The sequence below is a fragment of the Urocitellus parryii genome, chromosome 7 (genome assembly GCF_045843805.1).
Source record: "Urocitellus parryii isolate mUroPar1 chromosome 7, mUroPar1.hap1, whole genome shotgun sequence".
NCBI lineage: Eukaryota > Metazoa > Chordata > Mammalia > Rodentia > Sciuridae > Urocitellus > Urocitellus parryii.
In genome coordinates this window covers 6,891,026-6,910,966 of record NC_135537.1, presented here as the reverse complement: position 1 = coordinate 6,910,966, position 19,941 = coordinate 6,891,026, and the positions used below count along the sequence as shown (strand labels likewise).

Below are 19,941 nucleotides of genomic sequence, written 5' to 3'. Positions count from 1 at the left end.
AGTCGCCGCCGACGGGTACGTAAAACAACGGGAACTGATGCTCACAGAGACTGGGGTCTGGAAGACTGAGATCAGGAACCTGCAGGCTCTCCCTTCCTGCTTCCTCTAGCATCTGCTGGTGGCCAATAAATAGTCCTGGTGGTCCATCACTTCAGTCTGCCTGGGTCTTCAGATAGCCTCTGTGCACCTGTGTCTCCTAGGCTGGGGCACCAGGTGACTGGAGGTGGGGCCTATCCTCCTCTTAACTCTGCGTGGCAGGCCAAGTAAGGTCACATTCACAGGTGCGAGTGGGACCTCAGCATCGTTTCAGGAGACAGCTCAGCTCAGAGCACCACCTTCAGTGGGTATTTAGCAGTGGTCCTTGTGGCTTCTGGGCAGAGCATCATGCTCTCTGAAGGAGAGACAGAAGCATGGGCAGCAGGAAGGGGCTGAGACCTGGACCAGTGTGGGGCAAAGGCCGCAGAGAGCAGGGCTGCTGCAGGGTACCTTCTGGAGGAAGAGCCAACAGAACCTCGTGGGCAGGTGGGTTTGGGTGGGTAGATGGAGAGGGAAGAGAAGGATGTGAGATGCTTCCATGCACTGGCCTGAGCCAAAGTGGCTGCTGCTCACTGAGGTGGAGGAGACCAGAGGAGGGGTATGCTCAGGGGTGCTTTGTCTGAGTCCCCTTAGGACATCCAAGGGGCGGGGTGCTGAATATGCTCGGGGGTCTCCCAGCAGAGCCAGGGCAGTGCCAGGGTTGGGCATAGCTCTCCACCCAGCCAAGGCTGTCTATAATCCCATGGGCTGCAGGGAGATGATGAAAAGACCCTGGGGTTTGGCTCACTTTGAAAATAAACACGTTTCCAAAGGGGACAAAAGGCAGAAACTTTCCAACCTCCTAAAATGAAAGATCTTAATCTAATTCTGTGCTCTCCTGACAGCTGCGGCCGCCTCGGCTGGCCTCATCAGTGACCACACTGCCCAGCTTAAAGAGATTTCTGCTCTCTTTTCAGAAAACGAAGCCTCCTCGGGCATCACGTGAGCTCTGAGTGGGGGGCAGGGGCTGCTTCTATTGAGCCTGCGGTGCCTTAATGGTCCAGCATTGATCTGAGTTATCGACCTCTCGGTTTCAAATAACTGACACGGTTTCCAATGGATCCAGATAATTAAGACTTCTCAAATGGCAACTAATAATTTGCATTTGCAGCGCGGTCGTCCTTGGGAGCTTGGGGAACCCACACGAGTGAGAAATGGAAGGGAAAGCTCATCCCGGTGGTCGTCTGATTCTCGCTAATGGAGTCTTGGAAAAATCGTTTCGCCCTCCTGACCTATCTCACCAGTGCTATCAAGTGACCTCGGGGAGTTACTTTCATTTATTGGAAAACACGTGGGACCAGCTCTCAGCATGAGGGAGTGCAGTCTGCTTCTCAAGTTCATCTGTCTCTTCCTTCACTCCTGCTCACTCCCAGGGCCAGTGCGAAGCACCCAGAGGGTCAACTGACCGAGTGCCCTGCTCCCAGCTGCTCCCTCCTCTGATCCATGATGACATCATAACAGGTGTGACTCATGCTGCACCCAAGCCTTCATTCCCCTGTTGCACACCTCCACTGCATGCAGAATGTGTGGGGGAAGCTCAGTCTTGGCACATGCACATTTCACTTCCAGCTGCCTGCCTGGACCTAAGTGGATGCCCTGCGTGTCATCCCTACAGCTGGAGTCTGGGCTTGACCGGTGACCTTAGGCCTCTGGGCTGTTAGCAGATGAGTCTCATGTGAAGTCCTGAAAGGCACTTGCCTGTTGGGCTCAGCCTCTTGAGCTCTGGCCATCTGCCAACGAGAAGAGCTTGTCCCAGGCGGTTGCTGGCTCATGGAGGACGAGAGGCATGGAGTGGACTGGGGCCAACCTGCAGGGGAGCCTGGCACAGTCACACCAGTGTAGATCAGCTGCCCTGCGGCTGCCATTCCTCAGAGCCCAGGGTGGGGAACTGGTGCCCATCCGTGGGGGTTGGAGGGTGCTCGTTAGGCAGCACGGTTAGGGCGAGAGCTGACATTGATGGCCACCACATAGGACAGTTATTTGCCTATGAGTTTTTTTCTCCTCTAGGATTGAGACGTTAAAGGCAAAGACCTCACTTGTCCTCATTCTAAAGACATCTCAGGATCTGCCGTAGAGTAGGTGCTCAGGAACTCTAGAACAGAAGCAGTGCCATGGGAAGCAAATAAGGAGAGGAGAGATAACTGGGACTGGAGGATCGATGACCTCACGTGCTGATGATGACAATGCCCGGGCACTAGCTGTGTTCCAGGCAGAGTTCTCACACTCCTAAAATCCATTTCCTCATCCATGTTAATACCCGTGGGTGTCAGTTGAACCGGGGCTCCGCGGGGCTGGGGGGTGAGCTTTTCAGCAATCCTTTGCTCCTGCGATTTCTCAGGCTGTGGGGTGGGGACCCCCGAGGTGGAGGCCTGTGCTGCAGCTCCCCGGCTGGAGGCGATGGAGCCAGGACTGAAGTGGTTCCCGTTTGCTCCAAACCATGGTGAGATAAAGGTGGTTCTCCCCAGGCACAGAGGGTGAGAAGGCCAGGGAGAGAGGCACTGAGTGTGGGGACAGTGAGCCCTGGGAATGCTGAGAACAGGCCTGTGGAGGGGCAGGGCTGCAATGGCCCTGGAGGGGCCCGTGGTGAGCAGGCGGGTTCCACTCTGAGGGGTGCCAACGTGCAGAGCTTGGCAGCCAGCACAACCTCATGGTTGGCTTGTCCGGGGGGCCCTGGGTCTGGGCTGACCTGGCTTCCTGGAGCTCCTGCAGCACCTGAGGTCCATCTTTGCCGATTAGGCTTCCTGCATGCTCCCTGTCTTATTCATCCTCAGGTGCCAGGGCCACACACTCTGTGACAATAACAAGTGGTTACTGAGCACATGCCAGAAAGTGTGCTGAGCATGGTCCTGCACTCCGTGACCCGGGAGGGGAAGCTGCATCATCCCCACTTTACAGAGAGGGAAAGAAGCAGATTGCACTCCCTAATGCTGACCCACTGATGGCCCCCACATGGTTGTCCTCCAGCTCCACCAGGGAGGCTCTCGCTGGCGTCTGGTGTTGCCCTGCCCATGGTGGGGGTGGTGTGCAGGGAGACCCAGCTCCTCCTCCCAGTCCCATCTCCAGGCTGCTGCACAGGGCAGCCCTGCTGGGGACAGCGTGGGAGGACCATAGGAGGGAAGGCTGCGGTCTGCTTTATGTTGGAGTTAGACCAGCCCCTCCAATGGCTCAAGCAGCATCTTTTGGAGACCAAGAAAGTGCCGACCACTTGTTAAGAGTGGTCACTGCCATCTGCTGAGAGAGTGTTCCAAGCTGTGTTGGTGACCATGGTCCGTGTACCCCCAGGACTGGGCAGTGTACAACTTGGACAAGGTGTGTGGAGGCCCTGATCGCACATGCTTTGCAGTCTTGTTAGCTTTACCCATGAAATAGGGTTTTATAGGCATTACAGGGAGCTTTCTCATCACCATGACCAAAGGCCCAACAAACAACTTAGAGGAGGGAGAATTTATCTGGGGCTCACAGTTTTAGTCCACTGACAGCTGCCTCCATCGCTCTGGGCCTCAGGTGAGGCAGAAGGTCATGGAGGAAGGGTCCAGTGGAGGGAGGCTGCTCAGCTCATGGTGGTCTCAGGAAGTAGAGAGGGGAAGGGGCAGCCTCAGTGCCCCAACTGCTCCAGCCATACCTCACCTGTCCACAGTGACCACCCAGTTAGTCCATTCCAACTGGGGTGGACTGACGAGGACACAGCTCTCACAATCCAATCACTTTACCTCTGAACAGTTCTGCATGAGCAGGGGCTTTTAGTCCTTGTAAAAATTGGCTTTAAGTAGTAACAGTTATTTCATTATTACCATTGAAATTATCAGGCTTCAATTCAATGGAAATGATTTATAATATTGATAAAAGCATTTGGTATTTATAGCAGCTTTATAATTTTCCATTGGGGGTTCAAAATTGTTTTTTTTTTTTTAATTGCCTGGTACAGCCAGGGATCGGTCATCATTATATCCATTCTACAGATCAGTAAATTGACTCACGTTATTCAGTGACTTGGACAAGACTCGGGAATGTCAAAAGCAACATTTCAGCCCCCAGGATTCTCACCCAGGTTTTCATGGCACACCTTGCCCTGCTGAAGCAGAAGGGACATAGGCAATGGGAGTGTGTATGTGTGTGTGTGTGTGTGTGTGCATGTCCCTTCCTGCTGTGTATGCAATATCTGTGTACATGGTATGTCTGTGGTGTGTGTGCATGTGTGTGCATATGATGTGTGCATGGTATGTGTGTATGTGGGGCATGTTCAAAATGTACCTTGGCTAAAAGTCTTTGTAAGTTGGCTTTCATCACCGTCTCAGATTTATTGCTTTAATTTGCGGTGGCTTTGGATACACAGGAGCTGCATTTCTTTCTTTCTACCTCAGTTTGAACCTGCCCATAGGGTGTGAGAATATATTTTTATATTTCACCCTCTATAGTTTTCTCCTCTGGAGACCAATGTTAAGCAAGACAGTGATTTACTTGGACTCGCGGGTCAGCACACTGTGAACACATCCGTGTCTATCATGCTCATACTTTATGGCTAAAAGCCTGTGGACTGAGCCAGCCTTGAAGATCACTGCTGTCCTGTGGACGTGCCAGTGTTTCCAGAGGACTGGTGGCCTCGCTGTTCCACTTACTATCACCTCGGTACATGTCCTCTACTATGGGACCACTCCCACCAGGCCCACTCCCTGAGTGGCTCTCTGGGGCTGCTGCACAGCTGTCTGGGTTTGTCCCCAACCATGCCAATCCCCAATCAGCTGGCCACACAGAGCCATGTCTGGACATCTGTCTTTCCTCACGTGGCCTCAGAGAGGCTGCCACTGACCCATCTGCTGCTTTTGGAAAAGGGAACATGAGGCCTGGGGACTGTGTCACTCAAAACTCTGTAAAATGTAAGTAATCAAATGATATGGGGAAGGAAGAAAGGGTAGAAAAGGAGGCAGGAGGGAAGGAGGGAGAGACAGGAGCAGAGGTCTGCGCTTTGAGACACAAAGACCACATGGTTGGGTTCTTCCCTACCTTTGATCCTTCTCTGCAGATGCAGATTCCCTGTCTCTCCCCTTCCAGGCAACAGTCCCCAGGCAATCGAGTCCTCTGGGGCTTGATTCTGTTTCCTGATGTCACTCCTCTTGTCTGCCACCCCCTGCCCTGCCATGTATGCCAGACTCCAAAGCGTCACTGGTGACCCCTCCTTTCTCATCCCCATTTCCCATCCATCAGCAAACCTCATGACCTTCCTTCATTGTGTCAGTTCCCTGTCTCTATGGCAACTCCCAGCACATCCCCAGTTCCATGCTCCAACTCCAGCTGTGCACCCTGCGTGCAGCCCTAGGGGCACCCACCACTCCTGCCACCCCTTTGCACGGAGCTGCAGGGTCTGCATTGCTCTTAGGGCAGTATCTGACGACTTACCGTGGTCTCCAAAGCTCTGAAGCAAGTTCTTAGTTGCAACCACAGAATACTCCCTGTAGAAGAGGAATCTGTTGATGAATGGTTTGTAGCTTTCAGGGTCTCTGGAAGGTAAAGAATTGGGCCTGGGACTCCACTGTCACTGGGAGTGTTCTGTCCACTGCTCAGATGTCCCAGCTGCACTGAGCCCTGAGGGTCAGCAGCAGCCCTGTAGAGGCCTCCCTATACTGGCCTTTCCTCCCTCCCTGCCCCATTCTCCTGCCCTGCTTCCTGGGAAGGGATCATCTTCCAAATCAATCCAGTACATGTGAGTCCCGCTCAGGTGTGCTTTGGGGGAAATTGAAACTGAGTCAACACTATCCTTGTGTTCTGGCTTTCTGTCTGGGGATGGTTGTTCAAGGCTTCCCCCTGAGCCTGTGAGCTCCATGGGGACTCACCACACCCTGACTGTGCTTCCTGGCACATGGTGTGTGTTCAGAAGTCACCTGTGAGATGAAAGAAGGATGGCTGTTGGTGCAGCGTGCTCATCAAGGTGGTGCCGATCACCCTGCTTCTGAGAAAAACGCTTGCGGATGTGCCTGGCACAGTGTTCACTGGCACTTTGTGTGGCCTGGATAAATCTGCAAGGTGTGGCTTTCAGCTGACCTTCACTCAGCCTCTCTGGCCTAGGAAAGGGGAGCTAGTATGCTAGAGCTCTGGCCAATAGGGCTCCCAGGGGGAAAGTCAGTGTCTTGGAGGAGCGTGAGCAGGCGAGACACAGAGATGGGTGGAGCTGACAAGGTCACTGGATGCCCCATGTCCTGCCTCATCCTGGAAAGGACAGACACAGGAGCCTGGTCTGCTGGCAGGCCCCCCGCTGGGCTGGCACAGGAAGACCTCTGGTGAGTTCTCTTAAGCCTGGATTGTGGGAGCCCTGCCTGAGGGTGACAGGCTGGGGCAGGTGCTCCTGCCTGAAGGTGCTAGGCTTGGGGAGGTGTCCTGCCTGAGGGTAATAGGCAGGGGACATGCTTTTGCCTGAGGGTGGACAGGCTGTAGGAGTTCCTGCCTGAAGGAGTGGATGGGAGGGGTATTTGCTTTTATTCTAAACCAGGAGCTGCAAACGTTTTTCTGTCAAGGGCCAGATAAAAAGTATTTCAGGTTTGAAGGCTGGGTCATAAGGCCCTGCTGCAACTACATGGCTCAGTCATAGAATCAGGGCAGCAGCCACAACCATCTGTAATCCAGCAGACCTGCTTGTCTTATAAAACTACACAGGGTGTCATGTGGGCTTTCTGGCCCCAGTTTGCAATCCCTGCTTTAGAGTGACCTCAAGGCTCCATCCTGCCCTCTGACAGGCAGGCCGGTGTCCCTGTGTCCGGCACATGTGGCATCTCACCTCCAGCTGCAGGAGGTCTGGACTCAGCTGAGCTCTGACAAGTCACCTGGACTTGTTCTCCAGGCACCTCCCTGGCTCCTCCTTTTCACATCAGAACACCAGCAGGAGAGGTGCAGACCATGTCTTGTGGGGCACAGCAGCTGGTCTTAATCCCCCCAAATTGGCTGTGCGCCTTTGGCTAAGGGACTCAGCCTCTCTGAGTTGAGTTCACTTGTCAGCAGGAACAACGTAGGGAGGCACTGAAGCCAGCTGAGGGGTGCAGAGGTCACACAAGGAAGAGCTGAGCTGCACACTCAGGGGCTGGTGATGTGCAAAGGAAGGCAGAGAAAACTGAAGAGCAGGAAGAGGAAGGGCACAGGGCACAGGGACTAGCAGGCCTTTTCTGGGGGAAGCAACTCTCATTTGGGGGCATTGAACAAGCAGAAGTGCTCTTCCTGGCCAGCTATTGTCTCCTGCTTGCCTCTCCAGGGACTTGTGAAGCTCCAGTGAGGTACAGCGTGTGTTGTGGGCACCCAGGCTGAGCAGAGGCCTGGATCCAGCGTCTGTCCCTGCGGGCGTTGGATTTGCTTGAGCTAATCAGCCTGGGGAAGCAGGAGGGGATGTCCAAGGCTGCCCTGTGGCCTGAGCTGGAGGCCAAGCCCACACAGTGCTGTGTCCTCCCAGCTGTGGAACAGGGCTGAGTCCTGAGTCCCTTTCTTCACAAACTCTAGAGGGGCCCGCAGAGCCAGGATAGAAGGCTTCCAGCTCACAGGCTGGGAGCTGTGAGTCTGGGTCCTATTCTCACAACAGAAGATGCTGTGTCTGAGCAGGTAGGAGCCAAAGGGCAGGCTCCTGAACCCCATGTGGCACTCCTGCATCCCCTGGACCTGCCAGGTGTGTGTGTGTGTGTGTGTGTGTGTGTGTGTGTGTGTGTGTGTGTGTGCATGCTGTGTCCTGGTCATTCAGTCAAGGAACTGTATTACTGAAGGGCCAACCCCCTTCATTCCTCTCTGAAGGAGTGGATGGGAGGGGTATTTGCTTTTATTCCTCTCCTAGGGGAGCCAGCAGGGCCTGATGCAGACCTGGGGTGCATCTGGCTCTAGGCCTTGGACCGGTGTAGGTTTTCTAAGGCAGAGGCAATGGATCCCACAAGAGGTGGCTTAAAATAGCAGGAATCCATTCTCTCACAGCTGGGGAAGGCAGAAGTCCAAAGTCAAGGCAGGGCAGAGGCTAAGGCAGAATCCGCACCACCCTTCTCCCCCAGCTTCGGGCAGCTGCCGGCAATTCTTGGTGTCCCTCGACTTGTAGACCCATCCCCTCCGCTTCTGCCTCTGTATTCACGTGGCCTCCACTCTGTGTCTCAAATTCCCCTTTCCTTTCTTTTATAAGGACAAATGTCATTGGATTACGGTCTACCTGAAACCTAATAGATCTCCTCTTGAGATCCTTAACCTAATTTTACAGGCAAAACCCCTATTTCAAAATAAGGTGACATTCACAGTTACCCTGGAGCTGGGACTCAGAAGTGTCTTCTCAGGGCCACAATCCAGCGCACTAGAGTGGGAGTGCGCCTCGTCAGCACCTGCTCGCCGGCCCCTGATTTGTCCTCCTGTGGGGTCTCCATACAAGCCGCTCTTTCTAGCCAGTCACCCAGCCCCGGCCTGAACCCTCCATCCAGCTCTGCCTCAGGGTCTTGCTTTCTGGGTTTCCACTGGGAAAGCAAAGGGCAGAGGTGACATCCCTTTGGGGGCCACAGTGTAGCATCCGGGTGCAGGGTGGAGAACATTCTTAATAAGGATTGGGGGATGAGAGGCCACCCAGAGGTGGCCCACAAGGCTGATGAGGCCAGAGTCCACTTACCTCCCTGTCCTTCTCCCACTCTGAGGAAAGGCATTTTCTCTGGGAGTGAGTTTTCCCAGAAAAGATTCTTAAAACAATGCCCTAAAAGCTCTTCTCAAAACCACACCTAAAAACAGAAGCCTTGCTGCTCAGCATCTGAACTCCTGGCAGGGAAGGAAATTAAAAAGACACAGGAAATTGGCCCGAGTCTAGGAGGCAGCCTCGGAGGGAGCTGGTTCTGCAGCAGGGCGTCCTGGGGAGGAAGGTTCTCTGCTTCTCTGTTGCTTTCAGAAGTGGTTTCAGCCTCTCCTGGACCTGGGTAAAGAGAGGGGAGTTCCACCCCAAGTCCTGCGGCGCAGCAGGTGGTTTAGACACCTGCCACTAGCCTCAGGCAAGTCACCATGGTGCTCTGTGCCTTCGATTCCTTGTCTGAAAAATAGGAGTAATCAAACCTGCTCTCAGGACATCCCAGAGGAAAACATAAAATAAGACAGGAAAGGGTAGAGACCCGAGCCTGGCACAGAAGTGCCCAGGAGGGTTGTCCCATGCAGGGCTCTGGGACACTTGATGGATGCTTGATGGAGTCAGCAGGCTTCTCTTTCCACAGAGCTTCTGTCACTTGTCCAAACTCTCCAGGAAAAGGACAGCATCCAGAGAGACACCAGGTCTACGTGATTCCAGATGCCATGTTCTGTCTTCTTATTCTCTTCTGGCTCATTCTTTAGCCTTCGCCCTGTTTGCTCTTCTCTTTCTCCATGAAGCCAAGGTTTATGATCAGGATGGGGGCTGAGATGGGGCAGAGAAGATATAGCAGGAAACCCTGGCTTTGGACTCTGGCAGCTGAAGTCTGAATGCAGACTTGGTGTGCAGAGAGCCAGGGCCGGCACCTTCCCTCTTGGACCTCCGTCCTTACCCAGCAGCATGGAAGCAGCACCTGCCTTCGCCTGCTCTGGGTCCAGTGTTATGGTGTGGATATGGAATATCTCCTCCCAAAGCTCATGTGTTGAAAACATGCTCCCCAATGCGGCAAGGTTCAGAGGTGGGACTTTAAGACATTGCTTAGATCATGAGCACCTTGAGCTCATCAGTGGATTCACTCATGGTTAGCTGAATGGACTACTGGGAGGTGGGACCTAGTTGGAGGGAGCAGGTTCCTGGGGGTGTGCTCTGGAAGGGTTTAACTTCCCCCATCCCTCTCTGTTTCTGCTCCCTGGCTGCCAACAGCTTCACTCAAGATGCCCTTCTGCCATGATGTTTCTGTGGCGGAGTCAGCTGAGCAAGGACTGAAACTTCTGAAACTGTGAGCCCAAATAAATTGTTGCTCATCTAAGTTGCTCGTGTTTGGTATTTTGGTGGTGGCCATGAAAAGCTGACATGGTGAACGCATGGAGGAAGGGGGCGGAGCCCTCCTCGTTTCAAGCCATGCCAGGCTTTGCAACACACCACATGGAGCACTAGGAAGCCCGAAGAGGGTCCCCAATCTCCACTCTGGCTCACACGGCACCTCTGCAGACAAAAGCGTTCAAATTCATTTTATTTCTGACTCATTAGTTTCTGAGCCTCTAGAAAGAATACACAACTATAATGAGTTTTCCTGTTTCCTTCCTATTTTTTTCCAGTATCCATGACAGAGGTTTTAAAAAGCGTTTCTTTATGTATGCATATATATTTATTTACTTAATGTTTCTGAAGATGGTGACACCCACAGGCAAGGGGCACTGGTTCATGCTGCCTGACCATCACGGGTGCTCTTCCCTCTGCAGGAAGCACCCTCCTCCCTATTTCCCTTAAGTCCCACCAGCCCCTCCACCTGCAGCCTGGTCACTTTGCTCTTTTCCTCTGAGCCTGCAGGTCCCCTAGGGCTTCTGTGACTTTCTCCAGTGCTCCAGTTGGGGACTGTAATTTGCTGCCCACAAAAGACTCTGAACGTCACCTGCCCAGGTTCTCATGGTGTACGAACTCCTAGCGGTAGACCTGTCAGCCAGGTCAATATCTTCTCTAACTCTGCATGGGCACCAGTGATGGAGAGGCATCCCCCACATGCAATTTCATGAGACAGTCCCAAGGACCAGCCACAGAGGCTCAAGCAGGCAAATCAAATGCGTCTGCTTCAAATTAAGCCCATATTCTGGTCCAGTGGGGGTAGAGCTTTTTCTTAGCCAATAAATATTAATAAGGAAAATAAACCAATCTTTTAGGCTTCTTCCCCCAGCCGCCACCCCAGGGTTATAAATTATGTACTGCCCCAGTCTGTTTTGACAGCTGTGATAAAGTGGGTTTCAGATTCAGAGAGCGTTTCTCCTGAAAGAATGCAGCATTGAGCATTTTCAGTGCAATTGCCACCTCCTCCTCCCCACCTTCTCCTGTCTAGGAGGAAGACTTGCCTCCAGTAGCTATTTTTTCCTACTCTGAGGCCTTTCTGTTTCCTCTTTGCCAAACAGATTCTCTGTGATTTTTTTTTAAATATTTTCTCACCATGATAACAAACACTCAGGAGGATTTTATGAGGTAAAGCCCTTCAGTGCTGGGTACAATGGGCCATGGTCCCTCCCACGTCCCAGTCCTTGTCCACGCAGATCTTCAAGCTCAGGACCCCGTCCTATATCTGACCACTGAGTCCCCCGAACAGACTCTGAGCATCATTGAGGCCCTGGGCAGCTCCTGCTTCTTTCTGGCTGCTCCAGCTTCCTGTGGCCTCTCTCTTTGCTCCAGTCAGGACTAAGCCACACCTTGAATCTCCCCTCACCTGGCTGCTTCCCTCAGTTGGTTTCCAGTGTCACTCAGTCTGTCTCTCAGTAGCCATCAGTATCTATCTTTGCTTTAGCCCACGTAGGTTGCTGTGACAAAACACCACAGCCTGAGCGACTTGCAAACAACAGAAATTTATTGGAGGCTGGGAAATTCAAGATGGAGGCTGCAGGTCAATGTCTGGTGACATACCACTTCCCAGTTTCTGCACATGACAGAAGAGGCAGGGCAACTCTTTTATAGCCCACCCCTTCCTCCTTTTAAAATAAGGAAGCTAGTTCTATTCATGAGGATCTCATGGTGGGTTAGGGTTAGGGTTAGGGAACCCTAAAGAAATCTCCTTTGGTTACAGCATTTTAAACCACGCTCAATATTTCCTATTCATTCAGTTATAAGATGCACATTCCTGTCCTCTCTCTCTTCCCCACCTTCTGCATACATTTTGACATTTCTGACTTTGGGGTGTATCTTACAGTCAATGTGGTGATATTTTTCACTATTGAAGTAAGTTGGAACTGAGAAGATACACTCACTCATTCCTGAATGTATGCATTTGTCCAGTAAGTATATATGTGTAGTTCCTCCGAGGGCCTGTGTGCTGGGCAGTGAGCCCACATAGGGGAATGTGGTCTAGACTCAGTGTCTCAGGGCGGGTTTCCAGTCTTGGCGTGATTGACATTGAATGCTGGTGGTATTCTTTTATTGAAGGGCTGTCACTGGGGGTCACTGGGGGTCGCAGGTTGGAACACGCAGGGCATCCCTGTGAAACAAGATAATGAGAAAACACCAATGGACTGTGACAAAAGGGCTGTCCTGTGGCTTTTAGGATATTCAGCAGTCCCTGTTCTACACATAATAGATGTCAGGAGGGCCTCCACCCCAGTTGTGACAATCAAAATGTCCCTACATATTGCCACATGTCCCCTGGGGACAAAGACCGTCCCTGGTTCAGATCTTTTGCTCTTGAGGTCAGCTCCCGGGCAGCGTTTTCTTTTCTTCTCAGATCACCCATCAGGTTTCAGGTTGGATTCCCCGTCTCCAGCCCTGCAAGGGCACGCTGAAGTCCAACTCCTAATAACTCAGCGGGAGACTTTGTCTTATTGGGAAACTTCATCCACATGTAGGTCTAGGAAATTTCATATTTTTTAATTGCAGGCCTTTGGAATTGAATGATTGCTACTTTTAAGGCACTTACTATTAATAGACATAGGATTATTCTTTTTGAATCCTTTTTACTCATAAAATCTTGATATGAATATATGATTATATGAATTTATATAAGGAGATATAAATGTTAATCACCTTGATTTGATCAGTATATATTGTATATCTTACATCCTATTGTGCCTCATAAATGTGTACAATTATTATGTTAATAAAAATCTTAAAAATGTTTTAAGATGAAAATGTTAATGACCCTGATTTGATTATTACATACTACATACATGTTTAAAATGAACAGGGCTGCGGATGTGGCTCAAGCGGTAGCATGCTCGCCTGGCATGTGTGCGGCCCAGGTTCAATCCTCAGCACCACCTACAAAACAAAGATGTTGTGTCCGCCGAAAACTAAAAAAAAATAAATATTAAAAAAATTCTCTCTCTCTCTCTCTCTCTCACTCACTCTCTCTTTAAGAAAAAAAATAAAAATAAAAATAAAATGAACACACCACAGCCCATAAATTTGTACTATTAAAACAATAATTTCAAAAATATTTAAAACAATGCAGGACACACATAAAGACTCATAAAACATAGCTGCACTTTTTAAAACTCAATGATGTAGCCATTTCTATCCCCTTTTCAAATGAAGAAGCAAAAATAAGGGAGGTTAACTAGGTGTCCGAGATCACAGACCAAACGAGTGTCCCATAGATATTCAAGCCCTGTTATGTCGCATTTCAAAGCGATGGACAACCTCAAAGGGGCGCGTGACTCCCCCTGGGAGGGCCCCGCCAATGGCCACATTAGCAGGCAGCTGGAGTCTGAGGCTTGTGCGCTGCCTTATTCAGCCAGGGTCACTGGGGGTCGCAGGTTGGAACACGCAAGGCGTCCCAGTGAAACAAGATAATGAGAAAACACCATGGACTGTGACAAAAGTAAATGAGAGGTGTACCGAGAGAAAGGAGGAGAAAAAGAGGGCCCCACAGAGGACACTTGCAGCACAGGCCAAGGGCTGGCATTCCTCACTCCCTGGAACCACGGTTCTGCCTGAGATTGGGGAGTGTGCTGTCGGAGGTGGCCCCACTCTGCCCTTGCCTGGGACTTGTTGGGCTGTGTGGCCCATGGGCTCACCCTCCCAGCTCTGTGAGGATGGCCTTGCCTTGGGCTTGGAGGCGCTGACCGCTGGGGCGTGCCGTACTGTTGCCGAGTGGCCAGCATGCTTGGTTATTTCTTGTTCTTTGGAGGAACAAATGCTTCTTATGCAAATCCCCTGACTTAAAGTCTTATTTCAGAGTGAGAAAACAGAGGCAAATGAGGTTAAGGCACTTGATCCCAGGGGCAGAGAATTAGAGAGTGAGGGGATTGGATCATCCAATAGACCCACTACTCTTTCTATTAGGCTCACACAGACAGATGATTAATATCCATAATGTCTAAGATGCATTCATTCTCTTATTCATTCATTCATTTTACAGAGTTCTTGATCTTCAACATACACGGCACACACCTACTAAAATTCTTCTTTTGTTGTTTTAAATTTTTTTTTTATTTTAATTAGTCATACATGACAGTAGAATGCACTTTGATATATCCTATATAAATGGGGGTATAATTTCTCATATCAGTGAAAACATCTGCATCAGGCTGTAAAACACGCTGTAATATGCTGATTTTAAGTCCTTTGGGTATAAACTGAGGAGTAGAATAGCTGGGTCAAGTGGTAGTTCTATTGCAAGTTTTCTGAGGAATCTCCATACAGCTTTCAACAATGGTTGTAACAATGTGCTCTCCCACCAGCAATGTATGAGGGTACTTTTTTCCCCACATTCTCACCAACATTTATTGTTGCTTTTATTTTTGATAATTGCCATTCTGACTGGGGTGAGATGAAATCTTAAGAATAGTTTTGATTGCATTTCTCTAATTGCTAGAGATGATGAACATTTTTTCATATGTTTGTTCATCAATTGTATTTCTTCTTTTGTGAAGTGTCTGTTCAATTCCTTAGCCCATTTATTGATTGGAGGATTTGTTTTTTGGTGTTAGGTTTTTTGAGTTCTTTATATATCTAGGAGATTAGTGCTGTATGTGCGGTGCATGCGGTAAAGATTTTTCTCCCAGTCTGTGGGCTCTGTCTTCATGATATTGATTATTTCCTTTGCTGAGAAGAAACTCTTCAGTGTGAATCCAACCCATTTATTGATTCTTGATTTTACTTCTTGTGCTTTTAGAGTCTTGCTGAAAAAGTCAGATCCTAAGTTGACATGGTGAAGATTTGGGCCTACTTTTTCTTCTATTAGGCACAGGGTCTCTGGTCAAGTATCTAAGTCTTTGATCCATTTTGAGTTTAGTTTCATTCAAGATGGGAGATAGGGGTTTAATTTCATTTTATTACATGTGGATTTCTAATTTTCCCCACCACCATTTGTTGAGTGGGCTATCTTTCTCCAGTGAATGTTTTTGGCACCTTTGTCTAGTATGACATAACTATATTTATGGGTTTGTTTCTATGCCTTCTATTCTGTACCATTGGTCTACTTGTCTATTTTGGTGCCAGTACCATACTGTTTTTGTTACTATAGCTCTGTAGTATGGTGATGCCTCCTACTTTACTCTTCTTGCTAAGGATTGCTTTGGCTATTCTGGGTGTCTTATTTTTCCAAATGAATTTTATGATTGCTTTTTCGAGTTCTATGAAGAATATTGTTGGGATTTTAATTGGAATTGCATTAATCTGTTTAATGCTGTTGATAGTATGGCCATTTTGACAGTATCAATTCTGCCTATCCAGGAGCATGGAAGGTCTTTCCATCTTCTAAGGTTTTCTTCAATTTCTTTTTAGTGTTGTGCAGTTTCATTGTAGAGGTCTTTTAACTTTTTTGTTAGATTGATTCTCAAATATTTTTTGAGGCTATTTTGAATGGGGTAGTTTTCATAATTTCTCTTTTGGTAGACTTATCATTGATGTATAGGAACAAGTTTGATTTACAGATATTGATTTTATAATCTGCTACTTGCTAAATTCATTTATGAGTTCTAGAAGTTTGCTGGTGGAAGTTTTTGAATGTTCTAAATACAGAATCATGTCATTGGCAAGTGGTGATAATTTGAGGGTTTTTTTTCCCTTACTTATATCACTTTAATTTCTTTCTCCTATATAATTCCTCTGGCTGAAGTTTCAACATGATGTTGAATAGAAGTGGTGAAAAGGGGCATCCTTGTTTTGTTCAGTTTTTAGAGGTAATGATTTCAATTTTTCTACACTTAGAATTATGTTGGCCTTGGGTTTAGCATATATAGCTTTTACAATATAGAGGTATGTTTCTACTATCCCTAGTTTTTCTAGTATTTTGAACATGAAGCATTTTGTCAAATGCTTTTTCTGCATCTATTGAGATGATCATATGATTCTTGTTTTAAGTCTACTGAGGTGATGATTTATATTTATTGACTTCTGTATGTAGAACTGACCCTGTATCCCTAAGATAAACCCTACTTGATCATGGTGCACTATCTTTTTAATATGTATTTGAATGCAATTTGCAGAATTATTGAGAATTTTTGCATCTATGTTCATCAGGGATATTGGTCTGAAGTTTTCTTTCTTTGATGTGTCTTTATCTGATTTGGGGTATCAGTGTGACATTAGCCTCATAGAATGAGTTTGGAAGGGTACCCTCCTTTTCTGCTTCATTGAGTACTTTGAGGAGTAATGCTGTTATTTCTTCTTTGATGGTCTTGTGGAATTCGGCTGAGAATCCGTCTGGTCCTGGACTTTTCTTAGTTGGTAGGTGTTGTGTGTCATTTTCTATTTCATTACTTGTAATTTGTTTAACTCATAGCTGCCGGGATTCCCGATGCCACGTGACCTAAACCATGAAAGTCAGCTCTGGAGCAGCTTTCTTGTATCTTTGTTCCCATCATTGGAACTTTTTTCATCCAGCCAGGGCTTAGTTGTCAAGAACCCATGGAGAATCTAGACTTGATCTTGCCCTCAAGGAGCCTCCGTGAAATGTCCTGGACAGGCATGATTATAACTTCATCCCATGGCTGCTCACAATCATACAAGTCTGAAAGGAGTGATTGCTTGTTGACTGATTTTCAGATGTCTTCCTTCTTCAAGTGATGGTAAGTCCTTTGCAGGCTGGGAATGAAGCTTAGGACTTCAAATATTATGACTTTTCAGCCTCAATAAGAATCCCTGAAAAAACTTTTTCTGGGAGCCAGAGAGAAAATGAATAGGTTTAGGACTTGATTTGGCACTTGATGAGGAATAAAACTGACCAGATAATAAAATAGGTCCAAATGGGTACAGAGATCTGGGCCAGAATTAGCATCTGACAGGCCCCAAGAGCTCCACTGGTTTGTATCAGTTGGCTATCATTGCACAACAATCATTTCCTGAACTCAACTTGCAGCTGCTGTCAGCTGTGGTTGGGTTGGGCTCATACATGGAATCTGCAATTAGCCGTGGTTCATGCAGACAGCTCTGCTACTGGCCTGGGCTGGCTCACTGGGATCAGCCAGTTCTTGGCTGGGCTAACATGACCTTGGCTTGGATGAGTGCTTTTCTTCCCACGTGGTCTCTCTTCTGCCACCAGCCTACACTTTTGAGGGTATGGATTCTTATCAAGCTCACAGTCACTTTGCTACATTCTAATGACCAAAGCAAATCACAGACCACATATGAGAGGTGGGAAATACAATCCACCTCTTGGTAGGAGGAGCTTCAAAGTTACATTGTAAAGGTGTATGCCCTGGGAGAGTCGGAGGGTTAGGACCGTTCTTGCCATCTATGATATGGGTTAGAGTGAGGCAACCTGCTGGTAGATTCTATTTCATTTAATTTGAAACAAGGCTTTACCTAGACAAAGGATGGGAGCATGGGGCTTAGAATTGGAACCTTATAAAAGAAGACAGTGAGGGCTTCACCTTAGTTCGGGTCTCACCCAAGCAGGCTGAGCTACAGGATGAGGCTCTAATTTTGGTAAGAGCCCAAGTAGGACTGGAAGGCCAATACAATCACCATTTGATCCACTGGTCACATGGGATTGGATTTATAGCAGCCACAGCAATTCGGGTGCCCAGTCCTACCTCCTTCAAGGTGGCTAAGGCAGCAGCGTAGCTCCCTTCCCAGCCTGTGTTGGTGTCCAGGTGCCTGGTGTACCTCCTGCTCTGTTTAGAATGAAATCGGGAAGTGTAGGTGTAGGGTGAAGATCACAACCAAACTTCTGTTCCTAGAACCAAGTTCTTAGGCCTGGGAAAGGAGGCTTCCGTGATGGATGGGGTATTTTTACACCTGCAAGAACAGGTAGAAATAGACTCCTAGCCCTCTCAGATGTGAGCTGTTGGCTTAGAGAAGGCCTTGACCTCTCTGAACCTCACTTTTCACATATGCAAAATGGACACCGTGAGTGGTGAGGTAACCTCTACTCACAGTAGTCTGGCACAGTGTCCTAGCAAAAGTAAACATTTACAAACTGTGATTTCATTTGAAAATACTTTTCCATCTTTACTCCACCGATTTTGTAACCAAAAGAGCTTGAGCTTTGGAAGAAGTTAAATTAAAATGAAAAACTAACTCTCTTACCTGACTTGGACTGTCAATGAGATCAGCATTTACGTTCAATCTCTGGGGGAATGACTGCATTTCCATTCTATGTTAATCCTGTTCAACCAACATGGTCTCTGTGGGATGGAATTCACTGAGCCCCTGCCTGGTCCTGGGAGCCTGTGATTGATTCAGTGTTGTACATGTGACCTAAATCAGGCCAATCAAGTTTTTTTCCAGGAATTTTCAATTAAAAAAAAAAACATGTCTTCTCTTCTATAGTGTCTTCTCTTTTATGTTTCCTTTTCTAAAAGCTCATAGATAAGGAGCTTCTGGGGCCATCTTGTGAATGGACACTGAGAGTAAAGTTAAGTAGAGGTGAGCAGAGACTGAGAAACAGAGTCTGATCTGGTGGTTGAACATAAAATCTAGCTTTACCTGCAGCCAACACTACCTTTGAACTTCCTATTTATGTGAACTATTTTAATTTTCATTTTGGTTTAAGTTTATTGAGTTGTTATTCTTTCTGTTGCAACTAAGTGGCCCTAAATTATGATATGTAACCTTTCTGAGTCTCAGTGTTTTCATTCATAAGATATGTGAAAATAACACTTATGTCCCTAACTGTCTGTCTTATGAGGCTGCTCAAATCTGGAATGGCTGGCACGGGCCTGATCAGCAATGACCTGGGATGCTGTCTTTGGCTTGGGCATTTTGTTACCAGTGGGAGGCATGGAATTCTCCCACTTCTATTGGTTGTTATAAATTTCCCTATCTCTGTGACCCCATTAGTGGCTGAGAAGGACAACAGTTTTGCTTTTATCAAAACAGGGGGTAGAAAAGGTAGGTGATGAGTTTTAAGAAGGGGAAATTCAAGTGAACAACTCCTTTAAGATACCAAGACTGCCAATATCCTCCATTCATTTTCTTCAAGCTTCTTGTTTATTAAGCATCCATCCTGAATTCAGTTTCTCAGGACTCTCTGTACCAGATGGCACTAAATTACAGTAACTGAATATCCTGTCTTCATTTGCTGAGTGGCCATTTGAGGGCTGATTGTGCTGAAAGAAATCCTTTGCTCAAAGCTTGCTTCTCCAAAACCTGCTGCCAAATGCACAGGAACAATTTGTCCAAAGATGCTTTGGGGTTGGGAGGTAAGAGTAGAGCAGATCCTTGCTTTTGTGTGTATGAGTGAGTGAGTGTGTGTGTGTGTGTGTGTGTGTGTGTGTGTGCTTCCACTGCTTGGTTTCTATCTGACTTCATTTGAATGAATATTTGTTAAGTATCTATTACATGCCAGGCATAGTGCTTAGCATCTGGGAAAAGAAAGATGCGTAATTATGGATGATGGCTTAAAATATCCTATTTTAAAATATAGACAACTAGGAGATACAGTGGATAGAACATTTTTATAAGGATTATAAAATGATAAAATTATAAAAATATTATTATTCACATTAAGGATTGTTACCACCTATTGGACATCTTTTAAGGGGAGACTGCTAGGTATTTCAAGATATCTCACAGCATTCCCTTTTGGCACCTTGAAAGATTCATATTCTCATTGTATCAGAAAATTTAAGATCCAAATAATTAACTCGACTTGTCCAAATTCTGCAAAGATTCCAAGTTTCCCACTCAATGTTGATTCCACATTTTTTTTAATGTTGGAAATTCTGTATAGTTGAGTGGATGTTGCAATGTGCCCCATTATAAAAGTACATTTTCTATCCCCTTTTCTTTCATTCATATTTTTTATTTGTTCTAATTAGTTATACATGACAATAGAATGCACTTTGACACCTCAGACATAAATGGAG

General features: G+C 47.6%; 1 long non-coding RNA gene across 1 annotated transcript in view; it reads left to right on the top strand.

Moving 5' to 3' along the window:
* Positions 1-6,215: 6,215 nt before the first annotated feature.
* The window catches only part of LOC113196138 (uncharacterized), a 28,377-nt gene continuing 14,651 nt past the window's right edge, over positions 6,216-19,941 (top strand). Inside the window, exon 1 of the long non-coding RNA XR_003302517.2 lies at positions 6,216-6,347. This is a non-coding gene — a long non-coding RNA (uncharacterized LOC113196138). The remainder of the gene's footprint in view (positions 6,348-19,941) is intronic.